General features: G+C 38.9%; 2 long non-coding RNA genes across 2 annotated transcripts in view; both read left to right on the plus strand.

Moving 5' to 3' along the window:
* LOC123802444 (uncharacterized) overlaps positions 1-5,550 on the plus strand; it is a 51,683-nt gene extending 46,133 nt beyond the window's left edge. Inside the window, exons 4-6 of the long non-coding RNA XR_006782544.2 lie at positions 1,448-1,499; positions 4,688-4,747; positions 5,130-5,550. This is a non-coding gene — a long non-coding RNA (uncharacterized LOC123802444). The remainder of the gene's footprint in view (positions 1-1,447; positions 1,500-4,687; positions 4,748-5,129) is intronic.
* Positions 5,551-7,350: 1,800 nt separating this feature from the next.
* The window catches only part of LOC148107549 (uncharacterized), a 37,293-nt gene continuing 24,128 nt past the window's right edge, over positions 7,351-20,515 (plus strand). Inside the window, exons 1-2 of the long non-coding RNA XR_015722040.1 lie at positions 7,351-7,474; positions 8,098-8,286. This is a non-coding gene — a long non-coding RNA (uncharacterized LOC148107549). The remainder of the gene's footprint in view (positions 7,475-8,097; positions 8,287-20,515) is intronic.

Raw genomic sequence — 20,515 nt, forward strand, 5'->3', positions numbered from 1 at the left:
AAGACAACAATGAGATGCCACTACACACATCTGTTAGAATGGCCAATATCCGTAACAGCGACAACACCAAATGCTGTGGAGCAACAGGAGTTCTCATTATTGCTGGTGGGAATGCAACATGGTGCACTCACTTCGAAGACAGTTGGCAATTTCTTACAAAAATAAAAATACTCTCATTGTATGATCCAGTAATTGTGCTCCTTAATCTTTCCCCAAAAGAGTTGAAAACTTACGTCCCCAAAACTCCGGAGCAAGGATATCTATAGCAGCTTTGTTCATAACTGCCAAAACCTGGAAGCGACCAAGATGTCCTTCACTGGGTGAATGGATAAATAAACCATGGTGTATCTAGATAATGGGATCTTATTCAGCATGAAAAAGGAATGAGCTATCCAGTCATGAAAAGACGTGGAAGAAACTTAAATGTGTTGGGGTTCAGGATACACTACCCCCAAAATATGGCACACCTAATATGTTGAATATTTTAAGCTGAAGGAGTTTGAGAAAATGGCAGAAACAGGAAGGTCTCTGTGACCCCCACAATCCCTTGCTCTTCTTCCTTGAAACACATTGTAAAACAGTCAGGTGAGAGGTGCCCTCCCTATACCTGGAGGAAAGGAGCATCCTTATTTCTGAAGACAAGGGTGTCAAGAAGTATCGTAACAAGAAGGACTGGCGAAGTTCTCCCACTTACTACAATTAGCTTGTACTCCTAACCTAGCATACTTCACTGCCTACTTTTCATCAAACCTACCATAGAAAACACACAAGTTTTCGTCTCCTTAGGAAGGCTTACGTGTCAGGTAGCCTCATCTTAAGTCCATTTGTTTACCTTTCTCCTGTTAACCTGTCTGTGTTGGTGTGATTGCCAAACCCAGTCAGGGACCCTAAAGGGGTCAAGGAATAACTTTTCCTTCACCTACAAATGCATATTACTGAGCGAAAGGAGTCAATCTGAAAAGGCTATAGATTGTAGGATTCCAACTATGTGACATTCTGGAAAAGGCAAAACTAGAGAGACAGTGAAAAAAATCAGTGGTTATCAGGGGTTTGGAGGGAGGGAGGGGTAAATAATGAGTGGCACGGAGGATTTTTAGGGCAGTGAGACTATTCTGGATGATACTGTAATGGGGGAGCACATGTCATTATACTTCATCCAAACCCACAGAATGTACAATGCCAAAGGGAACTCTAGTGTAAACCATTACTCTGGGTGATGATGATGTCCGTGTAGGCTCACCAGTTGTCACAAATGTACCCTCTGGTGGGTGGTGTGGATAATGGGGGAGGCTGTGCATGTGTGGGGACAGGAGCTATATGGAAAATTACCTTCCTTAATTTTGCTGTGAATCTGAAACGAACCTAAAAACTAAACTGTATTAAAATGTTTTTTTTTAATGGCTCAAAGCCTCCTCACCAACTGCAGGAACTTTCTTATTTATCTCAGGACACTGCAGATACTGGACAGCCATGACATTGGAAAAACAATGATCCTACAGGTAAGAATACAAGGGAGGGGGGATTAGTAGTAATGGCCCTAGATTTCTGATACTAGATAAATAGGCCCCCTGAATTCCTTCTGAGAGGAAACCTACATCCTTTCTCTGTCCCTTTGAGATGTAAATCTTACTGTATCTTTGAAATGTGAACATCCAAGGAGGTAACTCTTGGCTGTGCAGTCACCTGAGACAGAAGGAAATAAAAATGGGGGAAAAAGAAGCTTTTTGGAAATAAACTGTCACTTGGTGTTTCCAAAAGGGCCCCGGCCCAAAATATAGTCCACCCTCTCCATAATACTGCATCTCAGAGCAAATAAAAATCCTAAAATTCTCTGCAGATGTTGGTAAAAACCTTCAGCCCTCACTGAGCAGGTTACCTTAGCCTGTTCCGTCTGCCGGAAACATCATTCCGATTAAACCAAAATAAGACTAGGACGAGAATCAACTCATAAAAATTGGTGAAATTTATGTTTCTATTTCTAACCTAACTCATAGCAAAAATTTAGAATAAAAGCTGTAAGATCTCTACTTGAATTTGTATATGTATTTATGTTGTGTACATGTGATACTATTCTAAGTCCGGATGGTATTGCCCAAATTAATTTGTAAGAAAGCTCTATTAATTGACTTTAAAAAAAAAAGATGTATTTATTTATTTTAGAGAGAGACAGAGCTCATGTGAAAGTGGGGAGAGGGGCAGAAGGAGATTCACTTGGGCTCCTACACCGGACTCGATCTCAGGATCCATGAGTTCAAGACCTGAGTTGAAACCAAGAGTTGGAGGCTTAACTGACTGCACCACCCAGGCGCCCGTCTATTCATTGAGTTTAAAAAGTAAATGTGTGGGGGCTCCTGGCTGGCTTAGTCCGTGGTGTGCGGGACTCTTGATCTAGGGATTGTGAGTTCAAGCCCCACGTTGGGTGTAGAGATTACTTAAAAATAAAAAAATCTTAAAAAAAAAAGCAAATGCTTATATAAATTCTTAAAAAAAAAATTGTATTTATTTGACAGAGAGAGAGAGAGAGCACAAGCAGGGGGAGAAGCAGGGAGAGGGAGAAGCAGGCTCCCCGCTGAGCAGAGAGCTGGATGTGGGGCTCGATCCCACGACCCTGGAATTCTGACCTGAGCTGAAGGCAAATGCTTAACCGACTGAGCCACCCAGGCACCCCTAAATTAAGTCTTTCTAACACTTTGAAAGAAAATAAAAACTAACCTCAATGTTCTTCAAGTTCACGTGATGTGAGATAATCTTTGGTAAATAAGGTTAGTTTATGATTATTGGTTAAATAAAAGTGAGTATGTCTTCAGAATTGGCAGCCCTAAACAGAATGTAGACATACAACTTTATTCTGCCTGGGTTTACTAGTCAAACAAGCTTCTCCTAGATGTCTAATATTGTAAAATTATAAATGCAGCCGAAGAACAAAAGATACAATAAAGGTGAAGTGTTTGATGCATGTCAAACATGGCGGTAAAAATAAAAACAGGGGAGAAGGGAGAGACATATGTTTAACTTTTAGGTTTTTTGCTTCTGTGATTTTTTTGTCTTTTTTGGTCCTTGCCTGATTTGTCAACAACAACAACAAATCAGGATGACGGCCAGCTTTTTTTAATGTCTCATGAAGTGTTCATGATCAATCCAAACATAATTGTTAAGGCAAGCGAGTTAAATAAATGTAGGTGGGAAGACGTTTATAAATGAACTTTAAAAAAACAAGTTTATTTTTATTTATTTATTTTTAAAAAGATTTTATTTATTTATTCGACAGAGATAGAGACAGCCAGCGAGAGAGGGAACACAAGCAGGGGGAGTGGGAGAGGAAGAAGCAGGCTCATAGCGGAGGAGCCTGATGTGGGGCTCGATCCCAGAACGCCAGGATCACGCCCTGAGCTGAAGGCAGACGCTTAACCGCTGTGCCACCCAGGTGCCCCCCCCAAAAGTTTATTTAAAGTAATCTCTGCACCGAAGGTGGGACTCAGACTTATAACGTCAAGATCAGGAGTCGTGTATTCCTCTGACTGAGCCAGCCAGGCGCCCCTGTAACTGAACTTTTTAACCATAATTATGTTTTCTAATATATCTGCTTAAAAATAGTTTCCAAAATCTTTCTGATAACTTGAAACCTTCAAGTTATACTGAGTTTAGTTAAACAATAGATATTCATTGACTATCTAGATTGCTTCCAAAAAAGATAAAATACTGAAACATTGATTGCTAAACATAAGTTTATCTACTTTGGCTTCTCAATTTTTACAGAGAGGCAAAAGATATTTGGATCTGTTACTTAAGCATGTCTTTTTTGCCACACTGAAAAATTATGCTATGAAAAATTATGTCGAAATTATGAAATGGTATATTAATAAATTTACTAATCTGAAGAATGCTGATATGTGAGAGTTCACAACTGCCTGCTCCCCAATTTTCTCTGGAAATTAAGGTCAGTAAGACTTAAGAATTCTAATCCATACGTGGAAATGAGTTACAAGAATACTATGGGTAAAGGAGAAAACCCTATACGCAGAGCATGCAAGGAAAGTGAGATAGGTTTTTGAGAAAAGGTGTAAGGAATGACAGGTGAATTTTTTTTTAATTTTATTTTTAAGTCATCTCTGCACCCAACATGGGGCTCGAACTTACAACCCTGAGATCAAGAGTCACACGCTCCACCCACTGAGCCAGCCGGGTACCCCATGATGGGTACATTTTTGTTAAGGGAAAAGGAGAGTAATTTTGTCCTCGTTTAGAGGTTATTTCAGGTTGTTTCAGAACGAGAAAGGAAAATAAAGGGCAAAATCCCAAAGGGTATAAAAGGTTAAAAAAGGAAAGAGACAGAGACTATCCTACCTCGTGGTGTCAAGCCAGCTAAAGTTGCATGGACTTATTATAAGTGTATAGAGACGCTTTAATATCGATAGAATACCAATGCAAAAGTAGAATTTGATTTCCTTTCTCTGTTAAAAAGATAAAGTTTCCTGGGATTATTGGCCTGTTCTTAACAGAAAATTGTAAAAGGTGTTTGTTTTTTAATCTGCTGAGTAATACGGCTAGGAAGCAAAGATTGCTTTATCAAAATAATTTCCCATGCTTCATGTTATCGCTATCAAGTCTTAGATTAGTTAGGAAAACAAAGTCTTCTCAATATTAAAACAGCTAAGGTTTTTTTGTTTTGTTTTTCTTTTCCCCTCAGCTATGTTACTTCCTACGGCTGTTTCTGGAATCTTTTATTGCCAGTTTGGTAAATGAGTAAGTAAGTATTGCTTCATAGTGATCTGTAATCCTATTTATAGATCTTCCTCGATTTACTATGAGGTTATGTCCTGATCAATCTACTGTAAGTGGAAAATCATAAGTTGAAGATCAAAATTCATGATTTGAAGTATTGTTTCCACTGAAGGCCTATTGCTCCTACACCATGGTAAAGTTGAAAAAATCGTAAGTCAAACCATTGTTAGTAGGGAACCGTCTGCAATTAAGTGCTTAAAACTTTGGGCATTTTCTACAACCTTTACAAAACCAAATTATAGATAAAGTCTTTGACTTCAAACTAACTTTGAGGGGTTTTTTTGGTTTTGTTTTGTTGTTGCTGTTGCTGTTGTTTTTTTTAAAGATTTTATTTATTTATTTGACAGAGAGAGAGAGAGACAGCCAGCGAGAGAGGGACAACAAGCAGGGGGAGTGGGAGAGGAAGAAGCAGGCTCCCAGCAGAGGAGCCTGATGTGGGGCTCGATCTCAGAACACTGGGATCACGCCCTGTGCCGAAGGCAGACGCTTAACGACTGCGCCACCCAGGCGCCCCCGGTTTTATTTTGTTTTGTTTGAGGATCCTTAGGAAATCTCCAAGGATTTGTCCTCTCACCTGGTAAAAACAGAGATTTTTAAAATTTATTTTATATGTTAAATTACACAGGAAACATGGTCAAATAAAAAGTGGTTTAACTTTCTGTAGGTTGTAATTGTATGGACATATGTTATTAATATAAGTGTTTCAGCAATTGCATTAGATTCCCAGAATTGTGTTAATGTTATTATCCATGTACTCAGTCGTAATTTCAATTAAAATCTTGTATGCCACAGAAGTAACAAAATTTCCTTGTCAATTGCATTACAATGAACTCTCATCAGACGTTTCACGGTGGCATTTTAAATCTTTTGTCATTCATAGACAATTATTGTTTTACTCTGACACTTCCCTAAAATCTTTTATAATCAGCTGCAATCCAAAAGTACTTAGTCCTCAAAGAAGTTCATGGAGAAGTCTCTGACAAATACTCTGGAGTACAGTTTTCTGATAACTTTGAAAGCATACCATATGACCGGGTAAGAATTTCCAAAACTCTAATAAAGAAATGGAAGAAAAATTGCTGACTCAAGATCAGGTAGAACAAAATTATCTACAATGGCCAAGTTAGGAAGCAGCCTCAGTGTCCATTGGTAGAAGAATGGATAAACAAGATATGGAATAGATATAATATATGTGTATATACATATGTGTATGTGTATGTCTATACACATGTATATACACAATGGAATAGAATACACAATGGAATATTACTCAGCCGCAAAAAAGAATGAAATCTTGCCATTTGCAACAACGTCGATGGAGCTAGGGAGTATAATGCTAAGTGAAATAAGTCATATGTGGAACTTAAGAAACAAAACAAATGAGCAAAGGGGGAAAAAAGAGAGAGACAAACCAAGAAACAGACTCTTAACTATAGAGAACAAACTGCTGGTGACCAGAGGGGAGGGGGTTGGGGGATGGGGGAAACAGGTGTTGGAGATGAAGGAGGGCACCTGTCTCGATGAGCACCAGGTGATGTATGGACGTGTTGAATCACTATATTGTGCACCTGAAACTTACGTAACACCGTATGTTAACTAACTGGTATTAAAATAAAAAAACTTAAAAAAAGAAAAATCAGGCGAAGGAAAAATTAATTACATAGGACTCAATAATTATGCTGATAAAGACGATTATACATTTTTTATGGCCTTTTGTTTAAATTTTTGCTGTCTCTTTAATCTATTTTCGGGATATAGGAAACCCTTTTTCTCTTTTCGCATAAGCTATTTACAACTTCTAGCAATGCATAAATTATATCTTTGTAAACAGAAAACATGAATTTTTCTCCCAACCTGAGAACCTGGGATTCCCAACGTGCTGGTATGTGGATGTGGGTCCTTGGGAGGTGATCAGGTCATGAGGGTGGAGGCATCATGAATGGAACTCGTGCTGGAGACCCCAGAGAGCTCCCTCGCTTCTTCTGCCACGTGCGGACACAAGGAGAAGACAGCTGTCTATGAACGAGGAAGGAGCTCCTCCGTAGACACTGAGTCTGCCATCAACTTCAGCTTGGACTTTCCAGCTTTCAGAAGTGTGAGAAATCGATTTCTGTGGTCTGTAAGCCACCGCTTCCATACGGTTCTGATACAGCAGTCTGAATGGATGAAGCCACTGCCTGATCCCTCCAGAATTCAGAAATTTTTAAAAAATATTTTATTTATTCATTTGTTAGAGAGAGAGGGAGAGAGAGAGACAGAGAGCGAGCACAAGCAGGGAGAGCAGCAGGCAGAGGGAGAAGCAGGCTCCCCGCCGAGTAAGGAGCCTGAGGCAGGACTCCATCTCAGGACCCTGGGATCCTGACCTGAGCAGAAGGCAGAACGCTTAACTGACTGAGCCACCCAGGTGCCCCTTTTGTATATAACTTTAAAGTTACAGAATTGGTACGGTATCATAAATCATGTTCTGTTTCTTACTTTTTTTTTTTTTTTGCACTCAATTTGTAAGTTTCTGAGATCTCGCGATATGTTTCGTGGACTCCAGGCTGCTTTTCCTGAGTGCCGCAGAACATTCCACCGAAAACACTCCATCTTTTCATCATCCGTTCTGGGGCATTGGACCCAGCAATTTATGACACCCAATGTGTTGTTGTAAAGGTGACAAACTTGCGCAAGACAGACAGTGTCTTCAGAGGTAAGGAGGGGAAGGATTGCTGTGTGGCAGGGAGAGCGTGTTCTTTATTTCGCTAAGCACTATCCTGCGGCTCCCCAGACAGCCGCACGGCTACAGTCATATCAGCAAGACCCGAGGGCCTTTTATTCCCCCACCTTCTCCAGAACTTGATAACATCTCACTTCCTGATTTTAGTGAAGTGGTATCTGTTGTTTTGATTTGCATTGTTCTCATTACCGGTAAGATCAAATGCTTACCAGCCGGGTGAGTTTCCCCTTCAGTGAATTATCTATCAAATACTCTGCCCATTAAAAAAATTGCGTTTCTTGTTAAAAAAAGAAGGAAAGAAAGAGAAAGAAAGAAAGAAAGAAAGAATTGGGTTTCTTGTCTTTTTCTTGCTGATCTGCAGCTCTTGAATGTTCTAGCTATGATTCTGTTCTTGGCTTCGTACAGATTTCTCTCAGGCTCTCATTAATCTGCTCCCTTGTCGATGGGGTGCTCTACTGAACTCAAATCGTTAAATGGTCAAATCCATTGATTTTTTTTTTTTTTTTACTTCATGTAATTTAAAAACTTTGTTTAAAAGAGCCTTCCTCCCTCCCCACCCAAGGTGATAAAGCTGTTTTTCTGTTTTTCCCTAATAGGTTTTATTCCTGAGCCTGCCACCATGCCATCTGAGACTCAGGGCCTCTTCCCAGCAAATTCTCCTGCATCTTCAGCCTTTTCTCTGAAGGCTGCCTTCACCCTCACCTTCTTGTCCTGGAAGAATCCTGGCTTTCCCGGGGAATCCTACTGAACTCAGGGTCAAGGACTCGACTGTAGAGTGCTTTGGGGTAAGTTAGAAAAAGGCAGCCCCTGTGGGTGGCAGAGCCCCCAGGCACAGGGGTGGTGAGGGGAGTATGGACCAGGTCTCCTCCCCTGCTGGCCCTTTCCCTGCACACCCCCTGCAGGGCACACTCCTGGCTGACGTGTGGTTTTATCCTTGTCTTCGTCATCTTTCACCTCATAAGGCTGAATTCTTGGGGTGCCTGGCTGGCTCAGTTGGGAGAGCACGTGACTTCATCTCAGGGTTGTAAGTTTGAGCCCCACATTGGGTGTAGAGATTACTTAACAATAAAATCTTGACCCAAAAGAAGCTCAATTCTTAAGCACTGTCCTCTCTGCCCCTCTCCTCCCATACTTCCTGTTCCATCAACGCCCCACCCCTGTGGGAACCTTCAATACACCGACGACCACTTTCTCAGGGTGCACCCACCATTCTCTCTCTGGGCCCCTCCCTCCCGACTACCCTGTGACACAGTTTAGCTCCCACCTTCACATCATTATAACCATGCCCTTGTACTCCCAACTGGCCTGGAAAAACTCTGCCCCAACTTACCACTAATCTTTCACTAACTCTGAGGCGGCACATGAACTAAGCACTGAAAAGTCACGGTCATGCTGAATCATCTCACTTTTAATTAATGACCAAACATCTCCATGTCCTATTGACTGTTCCTTCCTCAAGGAATGGCCCTCCACCAGAAGCTGAATTGTTCACTCCATTATTTAACTTAGGGCTCTGCGCTCTGCTCAGAGCACCTCTTTGGAAAGGCCCTTATCATACGATCTAGAATTCCCCTCTCCAGTACTATCTAGTCCCTGTGATATGGCTTTATTTTTCTTCGTAGCATATATATCTCCTAACATAATCTTTAATTATGTGCTTATTGTTTATCTTCTCCTTCCCCCACTTGAATGGAAGCCCAGTAAAAGCGACTTGCCTATTCTGTTCCATGCTATATCCCCAGCCTAAAACCCACAGGAGGCATTTAATAAGTATTTTTGAAATGAATGAATGATGGCTGGCTCCAGGATGGATGTCCCCAAAGTATTAAACACATTGACATGTTATCTTACACGTTTGATAGAATTGAGAGGAGTTTTGGAGTTCTGGTAGAGAATTTGGGTATGCATTAGTGATAGATACATAGAAAAGCAAGCAAATTTAAAAATAAAGCAATTACTAACTCCAGGGCGATAAAAACAACAAAAGGTTGTTTCCAGAAAAGAAATATAATTATAGAACCATACATGGCTCAGCTGTGAATGTTTATTTAGTCACAGGAAGGTAAGCACAGAGTAATAATTTAATCCAAAACTGTGACATACCTATTTTGGCTCAATGGCGAGTGGGGAGAGAAGAGGAGGGACAGGTGTCTCTATGTCTGTACGGTGGGGGTAGGCGGTTGGGATTTGTGTGCGTGATGGTAGCTAATCCTAATCTTCTGTGGTGGGAAGTCAAATGATAATATTCCAAACTGAGAAAAATCACAAAACAGTTGTTGACACATCCTATTTACAAGAAGAGATTGTAGGGGAGGGAAAAGCTTTCCTTGACCCTCTTAGAGTCTCTGGCTGGGTCCGAAAATTAAGCAAAGACAGATTAAGAGGAGAAAAGCCTACACATTTTACTGAATTTTTACATGTACAAGGGAGCCGTCAAAAGAGAATGAAAACCTGAAGTAGTGACCAGAGCTTGAAGCTTTCATACCTTCTAGACAAAGAAATAATGAATTTGTGAAGAATTGACAAGACAAAGGTGTAGTATATGATGAAGTAACTGGGAAGGGCGCCTGGGTGGCTCAGTTGGTTCAGTGTCTGCTTTGGCTCAGGTTATGATCCCAGCGTCCTGGGACTGAGTCCTGCATCCAGCTCCTTGCTCAGCGGGGAGCCTGCTTCTCCCTTTTCCTGCCCTCCCCCCAACTCGTGCACATGTGCCTTCTCTTTCTCTCTCTTGCAAAAATAAATAAAATCTTAAAAAAAAAAAAGAAGTAACTAGGAAGATAAGGGTAGTTTAACAAGGTTTGTTTATACAGCCTTCTTGGCTCCCCTCTCTGGTGAGAAGAATATCTTCTTTCCTTCTGGTATAGGGAGGGTACCTTCACTTAGGACATTTATGACCTGTTTCAGGGTAGAAGGTTAATGGGAAGAGGGGCGATCAGAGTGACCTTTCTGTTTCTGCTATTTTAAAAAATTCCTTCAACTTGAGATATTAAATATGCCAAGGTGCCATATTTGGGGATAGCATGTCCCGAACCCCATCAGGGTAGATACTAGGAAGAATAATTCCTGAAGTTAAAATGATTGCTGTTGGGCAATGAGACTGAGGGTAGGATAAAAGAGTAGAGCCAGGGCTGCTGCTTTCCTTTAGAAGCCTTTTGGTTCTAGTGGCCTTCAAAAAGAACTATTTTTGAGTTGTATCACTGTAATAAAAGATAAAATGTTGAAAATATTTAAAAAAAATTAACTTCTATGATGCTAAGAACTAACACCATTTTGAAAACTCATATAGTATTATAATAAGAAGCTAGGATAAAAATACAGGAACATGTTTCTCCAAGAAGATCTATGAATGGCCATAAGTGCATGAAAAGATGCTCAACATCTCTAATCATTAGGGAAATGCAAATTAAAACCATAATGAGAGGAGCGCCTGGCTGGCTCAGTCGGTGGAGCATGGGACTCTTGATCTTGGGGTTGTGAGTTCAAGCTCCACATGGGGGGTAGAGTTTACTTTTAAAAAGCTGCAATGAGATACCCCCTCTCACCCATTAGGATGGCTATTATCAAAAAAACAGAAAATACCAAGTGTTGGCAAGGATGTGGAGAAATTGGAATCCTTGTGCAATTTTCTTGGGAATGTAAAATGGTACAAGTGTTACGGAAAATAATATGGAGGTTCCTTAAAAAATTAAAATTAGAAATACCCTATGACCCAGCAACTCCACTTCTGGGTATAGACTCCAAAGAATTGAAAGCAGGGACTTGAGCTGATGTTTGTACACCTGTGTTCATAGTAGTGTTGTTCACAATAGCTAACAGGTGGGACCAACCCAATGTCCATCAACCGATGACTGGATAAACAAAATGTGACGGAGACACACAATGGAATGTTATGCAGCCTTAAAAGGGAAGGAAACCCTGTCATGTGCTGTAACATGGGTGAATCTTGAGGACACTGTGCTAGGTGACATAAGCCAGTCACAAAAAGACACATACTGTATGATTCCACTTATATGAGGTGCCTATATAGAGGAGTCAAGTTCCGAGAGACGAAAGGTAGGATGGTAGTTGTCAAGGGCTGTGGGGAAGGAGGACATGGGAGCTGTTGTTTAATAGATACAGAGTTTCAGTTCCGCAAGATAAAAAGAGTTCTGAGGATGGATGGTGGTGCCGGTTGCACAACAGTGTGAACGTCCCTAATAACACTGAACTTCGTGCTTAAAAATGGTTAAGATTGTAAACGTAATGTGCATGTGTTTTATCCACAATTGTTTGGAAAGTGAGATCATTTTACAATGACAACAACTAGCAAAATTGGAACATATGAATATTATAAATAAACATGGGCTTAAAATTAAATTATGTTTAAAAATTTTTGAATGAGGGGCTCCTGGGTGGCTCAGTCAGCTGTGTCTGCCTTCGGCTCAGGTCATGATCTCAGGGTCCTGGGATCGAGTCCCGCATCGCGGGAGCCTGCTTCTCCCTCTCTCTGCCACTCCCCCTGCTTATGCTCTCTCTCTCTCTCTCAAATAAGTAAATAAAATCTTTAAAAAATTTTAAAAACGAAATAAAATAATAATTAAGTTCTGTTATAATCCAATTTGCCTTTAGTAAATTGGTCCCAATCAAACTCAAATGGTTTTTGTTTTTTGTTTTTATTTAAGTGGTCTCCATACCGCCAGTGTGGAGCCCAACACGGGCTCATGGCCCTGAGATCAAGACCTGAGCTGAGCTGAAGAGTCAGACACTTAACGAGTGAACTATCCAGGTGCCCCTCAAATGGTATTTTCCTATAGACCTATAGAAATTTTCTACTTAAACTTTCTGGGTACAGTTATTAAAATATAATATTTCTCTATTATTGACAGTATATTAATATATTATGTTTGTATTCACTTAATTTTATTTTTTGACAATCTTGTTTGGGGGATTTCAGACAAAAAACAATACTGACTTTAAAATTATCTCAGTTTGGGGTTCCTGGCTGGCTCAGTCAGAGGAGTGTGTGACTCTTGATCTCAGGGTCATGAGTTCGAGGCCCATGTTGGGTGTGAAGTTTACTTAAAAATAAAATCTTTTTCTTTTTTTTAAGATTTTACTTATTTATTTGTCGGGGGGGCGGCTGGAAAGTACAACCAGGGGGAGCGGGAGGCAGAGGAGAAGCAGGCTCCCTGCTGAGCAAGAAGCCCAATGTGGGACTTGATCCCAGGACCTTGGAACCATGACCTGAGCTGAAGGCAGACACTTAACTGACTGAGCCACCCAGGCGTCCCTAAAAATAAAATCTTAATATAATAAAATAATCTCAGTTTATCCAAAGATTTGTGAATAGTTGGTAGCAATATTGCCTGTGGCAAAAGATAAATAATGTCATAGATAAATGTATACACTAAATTTTTAAAATGAGTCCATATTTACCCATACAGGCTAAAAAACAAAAGAAGAATTTTGCTTATACCGCAAAAGTGTGTATTTCTCTATATTCCAACTTTTATTACTCCTATTAAACTCTATCAACAAATAGGTATTCTCCCTAATATGTCCCTCAGGGTATATTAAAACTTCTTTTCTTTTAAAAATAACCGGTGTTGTGTTCACAATGGTGCTGATCATGAAAATCATCTGGGTCTATATACTTGAAATCAGTGCCAATACATTTGACCCTAAAAGGAAGGGAAAAAGGATTCATGGCCACAGCACCATCCCCGTGTGAGATCTAACTGCATTTTTGTCTAATTTTAAAATAAACTGGTTCTTCCTAAGCCCACAATGTTTTTAGGTACTTGCTAGTAGAACAATTAATGTGTTATGAGTTTGACACTATAATTTTACCATTTAAAATTTAATTATGTTTTTAAATTACGATTTTTTAAAGCTCTAAATAAGATAATAATTCAATATAATTAGCTGTAACAATCTCTCTCATACATATGTATTTTTATATGTGTGGGATATATATATATATAGAGAGAGAGAGAGAATAAAGTTACTTTCCATTTATTTCTTCCCATTTCCTGAACTATTAATTTATATATATATATGTATATATATATATAATAGTATATTTAAACTTTGTAAATGGATGTGGGTTTATGACAGAAATTTTAAAAATCAATAGTTCAGGAAATGGGAAGAAATATATATATATATATATATATATATATATATATATATATATATATATATATATATATATATATGATTGTATACACATATATGTGAATCAGGACTAAAAGACACAACAAACAAAGAACCCCAATAGTTCAGAATGGGAGGTGTGGCAGTGCAGATAAATGTAAAGTTTGCTTTTATAAACAGTAGCCAAATGGAGATGCTCTCCCAAGAATTCTTACGTAGGAACTTCGCACTTGTAACCAGCACTGAACCAGAGAGAGGCCCATCCAAGTTCTCGTACATGATGGTGGCCCACGTTTTCCATCCATTTCTTTTCACATTAGCAACTAAATACATCTGCCAAGTAAGAAGTATAAATTGTAACTTACTAGACCACCATCACCTTTAATTTGAAAATAAATGTCAACAATTGGATCAAGCTATGCAAGTGTTTATACAATCACAGCCGAATCAGGAATTATTACCAATACCCATCACCAGGTATAGATTCACCATATGGCTCCCAAGGACAGCTACAATATTAAATTTCATTACACGTGCACTGGTTATATGATCAGTGCTGGGATTATATTTCATCTCAGGATAACACAAACAAGCAATTATAGTTTTAGTCAAGAGTTTTAATAAAGCCTTACTACTTTAGAAAAGGAAAAGGGTAGCAAATTTAAACACTGACAACAAAAGGCTTTTGAAAGATTCCCATCCTCCAGTAAGAGGGGACTTGTTCATTGACAGTATCAGGGTCACAAACCTTACTGGCCAAATTATGAAGGGAGTCTGCATCACTTGGAATTAGCAGGAATTTGGGAATACAAAATAGGATTTAAGAAAATAAACGGGACACATTTTGCACAGAAACCTAATTCAGATGGCCAGATGCCTTTTCACTCTGCAGTCAACAAAAAGTTGGAACTCTCCCCCTGCAGAGTCAGGATAAGCCCCTTTGATATTCTCTGCAGATGTTTATCAAAGGTAACCATATTCATCGATCTATTGAACACACTCTTGCATGTGTTTTTGAAGACACTAAAAGGTTTTTGTTGGGATGGATTGATTATATTTGAACATGACTATATACGCAAGAACTTAAACCACCCCATGAGTGCCCCCATCTGAGAAACATAACATTCTTTAAAACAATGCTACAAATATATTCCCTATGCATGTATTTGCCAAAACATGGAATAAATAAGCCACAAAATAAATAAAATGATTATCTACAGGAGAGGAAGGAGACAAGATGGGAGGGGACAGGGGTAGAAGATGTACTTCTCTGAACCTATCTTGTTTTGTAGATTTGACTCAAGAATTATGTGAATGTTCGGGGTATGAGTAAAACAAACTTAAATCAAAATGTATTGGCAATTTGTGTCTTCCTTTCTTTTTTCTTGATCAGTCTGTCTCGGGGTGGATCAATTTTATTGATCTTTTCAGAGAACCAGCTTTTGGCCTCATTGATTTTCTCTAATGTTCTCTAATGTATTGATTTTTGCTCTTATCTTATTTCTTTCCCTTTACTTACTTTGAGTTTAATTTGCCCTTCTTCTTCTAGAAATTTCTTCTTTTTGAATACACGTACTTGCACAGCTATAAATTTCCCTCTGAGAATGTGGCATGTGCGTGAAGATATTGTTTTTAAATTACAAATCCAATTTCTTTAACAGATACAGGGATATTCCGATTGTCTATTTCTCCTTATTCCAGTTTTGGCAACTTGTGGGGTTTTTTTCAGGGACTTTTCGAGGAATACCGGGGCTGTTCAACATGGCCCCTCCACTCAGTCTCACTAGAACTAAACATCTTTGTGCCGTGAATGGCTGTGGGCATGGTTTTGCTTATAGCTCTTGGACAGTTGTCCCCTGTCTGCCCTGCAGATATGGACGCGAGGTGTGCACATAGCTTTTGGGGAGTCACTTCTCCTAGGTCCTCTCCCTATGCCTATATCTTTTTTTTTTTTCTTTAAAGGTTTTATTTATTTATTTGAGAGAGAGAGAGAGGGAGAGCACAAGCAGGGGCAGCGACAGAGGGAAAGGGAGAAGCAGACTCTCCGCTGAGCAGGGATCCCAGAACCCTGGGATCATGACCGGAGTGGAAGGCCGACACTTAACAACTGAGCCACCCAGGCGCCCCTCTTTATCCATTTTTGAGCTGAATTCTTTGTCAGTGTGTGCCTTTTGTTTTCATTAGGTTTTCCTTGAGATAAAAAATCTTAACTTCAATGAAGCTGATTTGTCAATCATATTTTATTGTCAATGTTTCTTGTACTTGCTTGAGAAATTTTTCTGTACTCCATGTGCCAAAGGACAGGCTTCTATGTTCTCTGTTCAGTTTTTTCCAGTTTTGTTTTGCAGTCTAAATTCTTAATTGTTCTGGAATTGATTTTTGTGTATGATGTGACGTAGGGATTTTTTCTCTAATTTTTTCCTACATGGATAATCATTTTTCTCCTTTCTCACTGATCTGACACATTATCTCTGTCATTTGTGTATTGTGCATTAAAATCAAACTATTTTAATTATAATAAGTTCGTATTAAACCCTGATGTCTGGTAGGGAAAACCTTACTTTCACCTCTTTGTCTTTAGAAACATTCTGGCTATCTTCGGCTTTTTTTTTCCCATGTACATTTTGGAATAATCTTAACAAGCTTTATGGCAGACTCTATTGAAATATTGGCTAGACATGCATTGAATATACAGATCAACCAAGGTTGATGTCTTTATAATAATACATTTTCCTACCCATGAGTGTGATACATCTCTATATCTCTTTAGGTCATCTTTACTATGTCTTAACTGAGATTTATTATTTTCCTTAGAGGTCTTGAATATCTTCTCTTGAATTACATTTTCTAGTTGTTTGCTGTTTGGGTATAAAAATGCAACTGACATTTGTATATTAATCTTATATCCTTCCATTTTGTTAAAATCTCTTATTGTTTCTGATTCTTACCTGGGTTTTTGTGTTAATAGTGTATTACCTACAAATAATGAAAGCTTTGTTTTTTTTTTCAATCATTATGCCTCTAATGAATGTTTCTCGGATTGTTGCGCTGGCTAAGATCTCATATACAGTGTTAAATGGAAGTGATGATAGCGGGTATCCTTATCTCATTTCTGAGTTTAAAGGGAACATTTCTTTTTTTAAAGATTTTATTTATTTATTTGACAGAGAGAGAGCACAAGCAGGGGGAGCAGCAGAGGGAGAGGGAGAAGCAGGCTCTCCACTGAGCAAGGAGCCTGACCTGAGCCGACGGCAGACATTTAACGACTGAGCCACCCAGGCACCCCTGAAGGGAACATTTTTAAAACATCCCCTTGAGAACCATGTTTGCTCTGGTTTTTCTGACTTAGGAAATTCTTTCTGTTTCTAATTTACTAAGACTTTAAAAAAAAATTCCACATGGGTGTTGAATTTTTGCAAATACTTTTTCTGTCTCTATTGAGTGTTTACATAGATTTCTCTCTCATAATCTTTTAATATGGTAAATTACATTTGTAGATTCTCTAATCATCCTTTGATTCCTGGGACAAAACTACCTTGGTCATTGTGTATTGTCTTTTTTATAAACTTTGGATTTGGTTTGATAATATTTTGTTTAGAATTTTTGCATCTATATTTCTGTCATTGTCCTTTCTCATAATCTTTGTCTGGTTTTAGCGTCAAGATTATGTTGGCGCTGTACAATGAGTATACTAGATTGGTTTGGTCTGTTCCTTGAAAGTTTGGTAGAGCTCTCTTTAAAGTTTATGGGCCCAGGGATACCTGACTGGCTCAGTTGGTGAAGCATGCGACTCTTGATCTTAAGGTCCTAAGTTTGAGCCCCACGTTGGACATTGAACTTACTTTAAAAAAAAATTGTGGGTCTAGTCTTTCCTTTGTGGAAAGATTTTCAAGCACTGATTAACTTCTTAAAGTAGTTATAGGACCATTCAAGCTTTTTCTTCCTTTTTGAGTTAATTATGATTAGTTCTATTTTACTAAAAATCTGAATATTTTGATTTTCAAGCACTGATAAACTTCTTAAAGTAGTTATAGGACCATTCAAGCTTTTTCTTCCTTTTTGAGTTAATTATGATTAGTTCTATTTTACTAAAAATCGGAATATTTTGTCCAAGTTCTCAGAATTGTTAATTGTTGTCTCTTCTTCATTTTTACTTTATGCATAGTAATGTGTCTGTTTTCATTCATGTATTTTGTTTGTGTCTTACCTCTTCTCTTGACCAGTGTTGCTAGAAGTTTGTCAATCTTATTTGTTCTGTTTCAAAGAAACAATATTGACTTTTTGATCAACTCTGTGGAATCTTTGTTTTCTATGTTATTGGTTTTTGTTTTTATCATCTTTGTCTTTCTAGTTCATTGTTCTTTTTCTAACGTCTTAAGGGGATCATTTAGTTCAGTAAATTTTTAAGGCCTTCCTCTCTTTAATATTTAAGCAACTTGAAGCAAAGATATGCTGTGCCTTGCACAATCTCAGATACAATGTTTTCATGTTATTCTGTTCTAGTTATTTAAAAATGTCATGGTGACCTCTTTTACCCATGAGTTATTTAGCAATAAATTTTATAGTTTCCAAATATGTAGGGACTTTTTACTTATCTTTCCATAATTAACTTCTGTGAGATGATAGAAAATATATATTGGTCTCTGCCCCCAGTTCCTGTCACAGAGCTCCTAAAACTCGTAATTTCCTAAGTGATAAGAACACTGGGAGCATCTCTTGTTCTAAGATTGGTCTTTGACCTCTGCTCCTGACAATGGGCTCCTGAAGCCCTTGTGATTTCCTGGGTGAAAAGAGTGTCTCATTCTATTGATGTGACTCTGGCTGGGCTCCTGGATGGGGGCTGGTCATCAGAAAGACCATGCCATGACTAGAAGCTTAGAATTTTCTGTCCCACCCCCCACGTTCTCTTGGGAAGGGGTAAGGGCTGAAAATGGAGCTAATGATCAATCATGACCAGGAGGTGAAGCCTCCATGAAACCCAAAGTATGGGGTTGGGGAACTTCCAGGTAGGAGAATGTGAAACGGGCGTCCACAAGACAAGCCCTGTTCTGTGTCCCTTCCCTATACGTCACCCTGCATATCTCTTCCATCTGATGTTCATCTGTATCCTTTATCATATGCTTTTATAATAAACTGTAAATGTAAATAACTGTTTCCCTGAGCTCTGAGCTACTCCAGCAAATTAATCGAACCCATGAAGGGGGGTGGTTGGAACCTCCAATCTAAAGCCGGTTGCTCAGAAACGCAGGTGACAACCTGGACATGCAAATGGCATCTGGAGCGTGTGGCATGGCGGGGGGTGGGGGCCATCTTAGGGATGGAGCCGTGAACCTGGGGGATGTGATGCTATCTCCAGGTAGACAGTGTCAGAATTGAGTTAAATTGTAAGACGTTTGTCTTGCATCACAGAGAAGTGAATTGTTTGGGGCGGTATGGTAAAAATATGAAGATATGATGTATCTTTACTATGCATTGAAAAATATGTTGAGGTTTTCTTGATCAGTTTTTGTTAGTATTTCATGTGTGATGGAGAAACAAGAATTGCATTCTTTCCCTGTTGGATGCAGAACTCTCTCTAGACTCATTAGATCGAATCTGTTCATTGTGTTGTTCAGACCTTTAATATCTTTACTGAATGTTTTTCTGCTTGACCTCTCAATAGTCAAGAGAGATGTGATGGAATCGCCCACTCTGATCGACATACATTTAAGAATTTCTCTCTAGGGTGGCTCAGTCGGTTGGGCGCCCAACTCTTGGTTTTGGCTGGGGTCATGATCACATGGGTTGTGAGATCGAGCCCTGCATCTGTCTCCCCACTCAGTGGAGAGTCTGCTTGAAGAGTCTCTCCCTCTGCCCCTCCCCCACTTGTTCATGTGTGCTCTCTCTAAAATAAATATTTTAAAAAAGAATTTCTCTTTATATCTTTACCAATGTTTGGCTTATATACTTTGTTAGGTGCATGCACATTTTAAATTGCTATGATTTGTTGGAGAATTATGTCATTTATCTTAACACAGTGACCTTGTTCACCTCTGATAATGCTCTTTGTCTTAAAGACTGTTTTATCTAATATTAATATGATTACTGCTACCTTTCTTTCTTTTAGTTTACATTTGCCTGATAAACCTTTTCCCATCCTTTACCTTCAATGTTTGTGCATCCTTATGTGTTTAGGTGGCGTTTTATATAAAGAGCGTATAACTGGAATTTTACAAATCCAATATTTACCTCTTTATATTTAAAATTATTTTATTTATTAATATAATTGGATGTAGTCCTGCCAACTTAATCTATTATTTTAATTTTTCTATTTCTTTCTCTTTTTCTTGTTTTTTTTTCAAAAATTGATGCCTACATCTCCCCCTCCCCCATAAGACAACTGCTCCATCTTAAAATTTTTTAAAGACAAGCTTGGTCAAGGGCACCTGGGTGGCTCGGTCAGTTAAGCATCTGACTCTTGAACTCAGCTCAGGTTTTTGTTATTTTTGTTGTTGTTGTTGTTGTTGTTTTAAGTAATCTCTTCACCCAACGTGGGGCTCTAACTTACAACCCCAAGATCAAGAGTTGCCAGCCAGGTGGCCCTCAACTCAGGTCTTGATCTCAGGGTCGTGAGTTCGAGCCACACACTGGGCTCCACGCTGGGTGTGGAGCCTGCTTAGGTAAAAAAAAAAAAAAAAGAAGACTTAATCACTTTCGGTTCTTATATGTCTTGCAGTATCTATTAGATTTGTTTCTGCTACTATTCAAATACTTTATGCAAAAGTATTTCTAGTGCGAATCTTGCTGTGGCGAATCTTCTCAGCCCTGGTGTACCTCATGATATTTTTTTTATCATGCCCTTCTATTTGAATGAAACTTTGGCTGGATGTAAAATTTTGT

The sequence above is a fragment of the Ursus americanus genome, chromosome 28 (assembly GCF_024610735.1).
Source record: "Ursus americanus isolate L20-20 chromosome 28, mUrsAme1.1.p, whole genome shotgun sequence".
NCBI lineage: Eukaryota > Metazoa > Chordata > Mammalia > Carnivora > Ursidae > Ursus > Ursus americanus.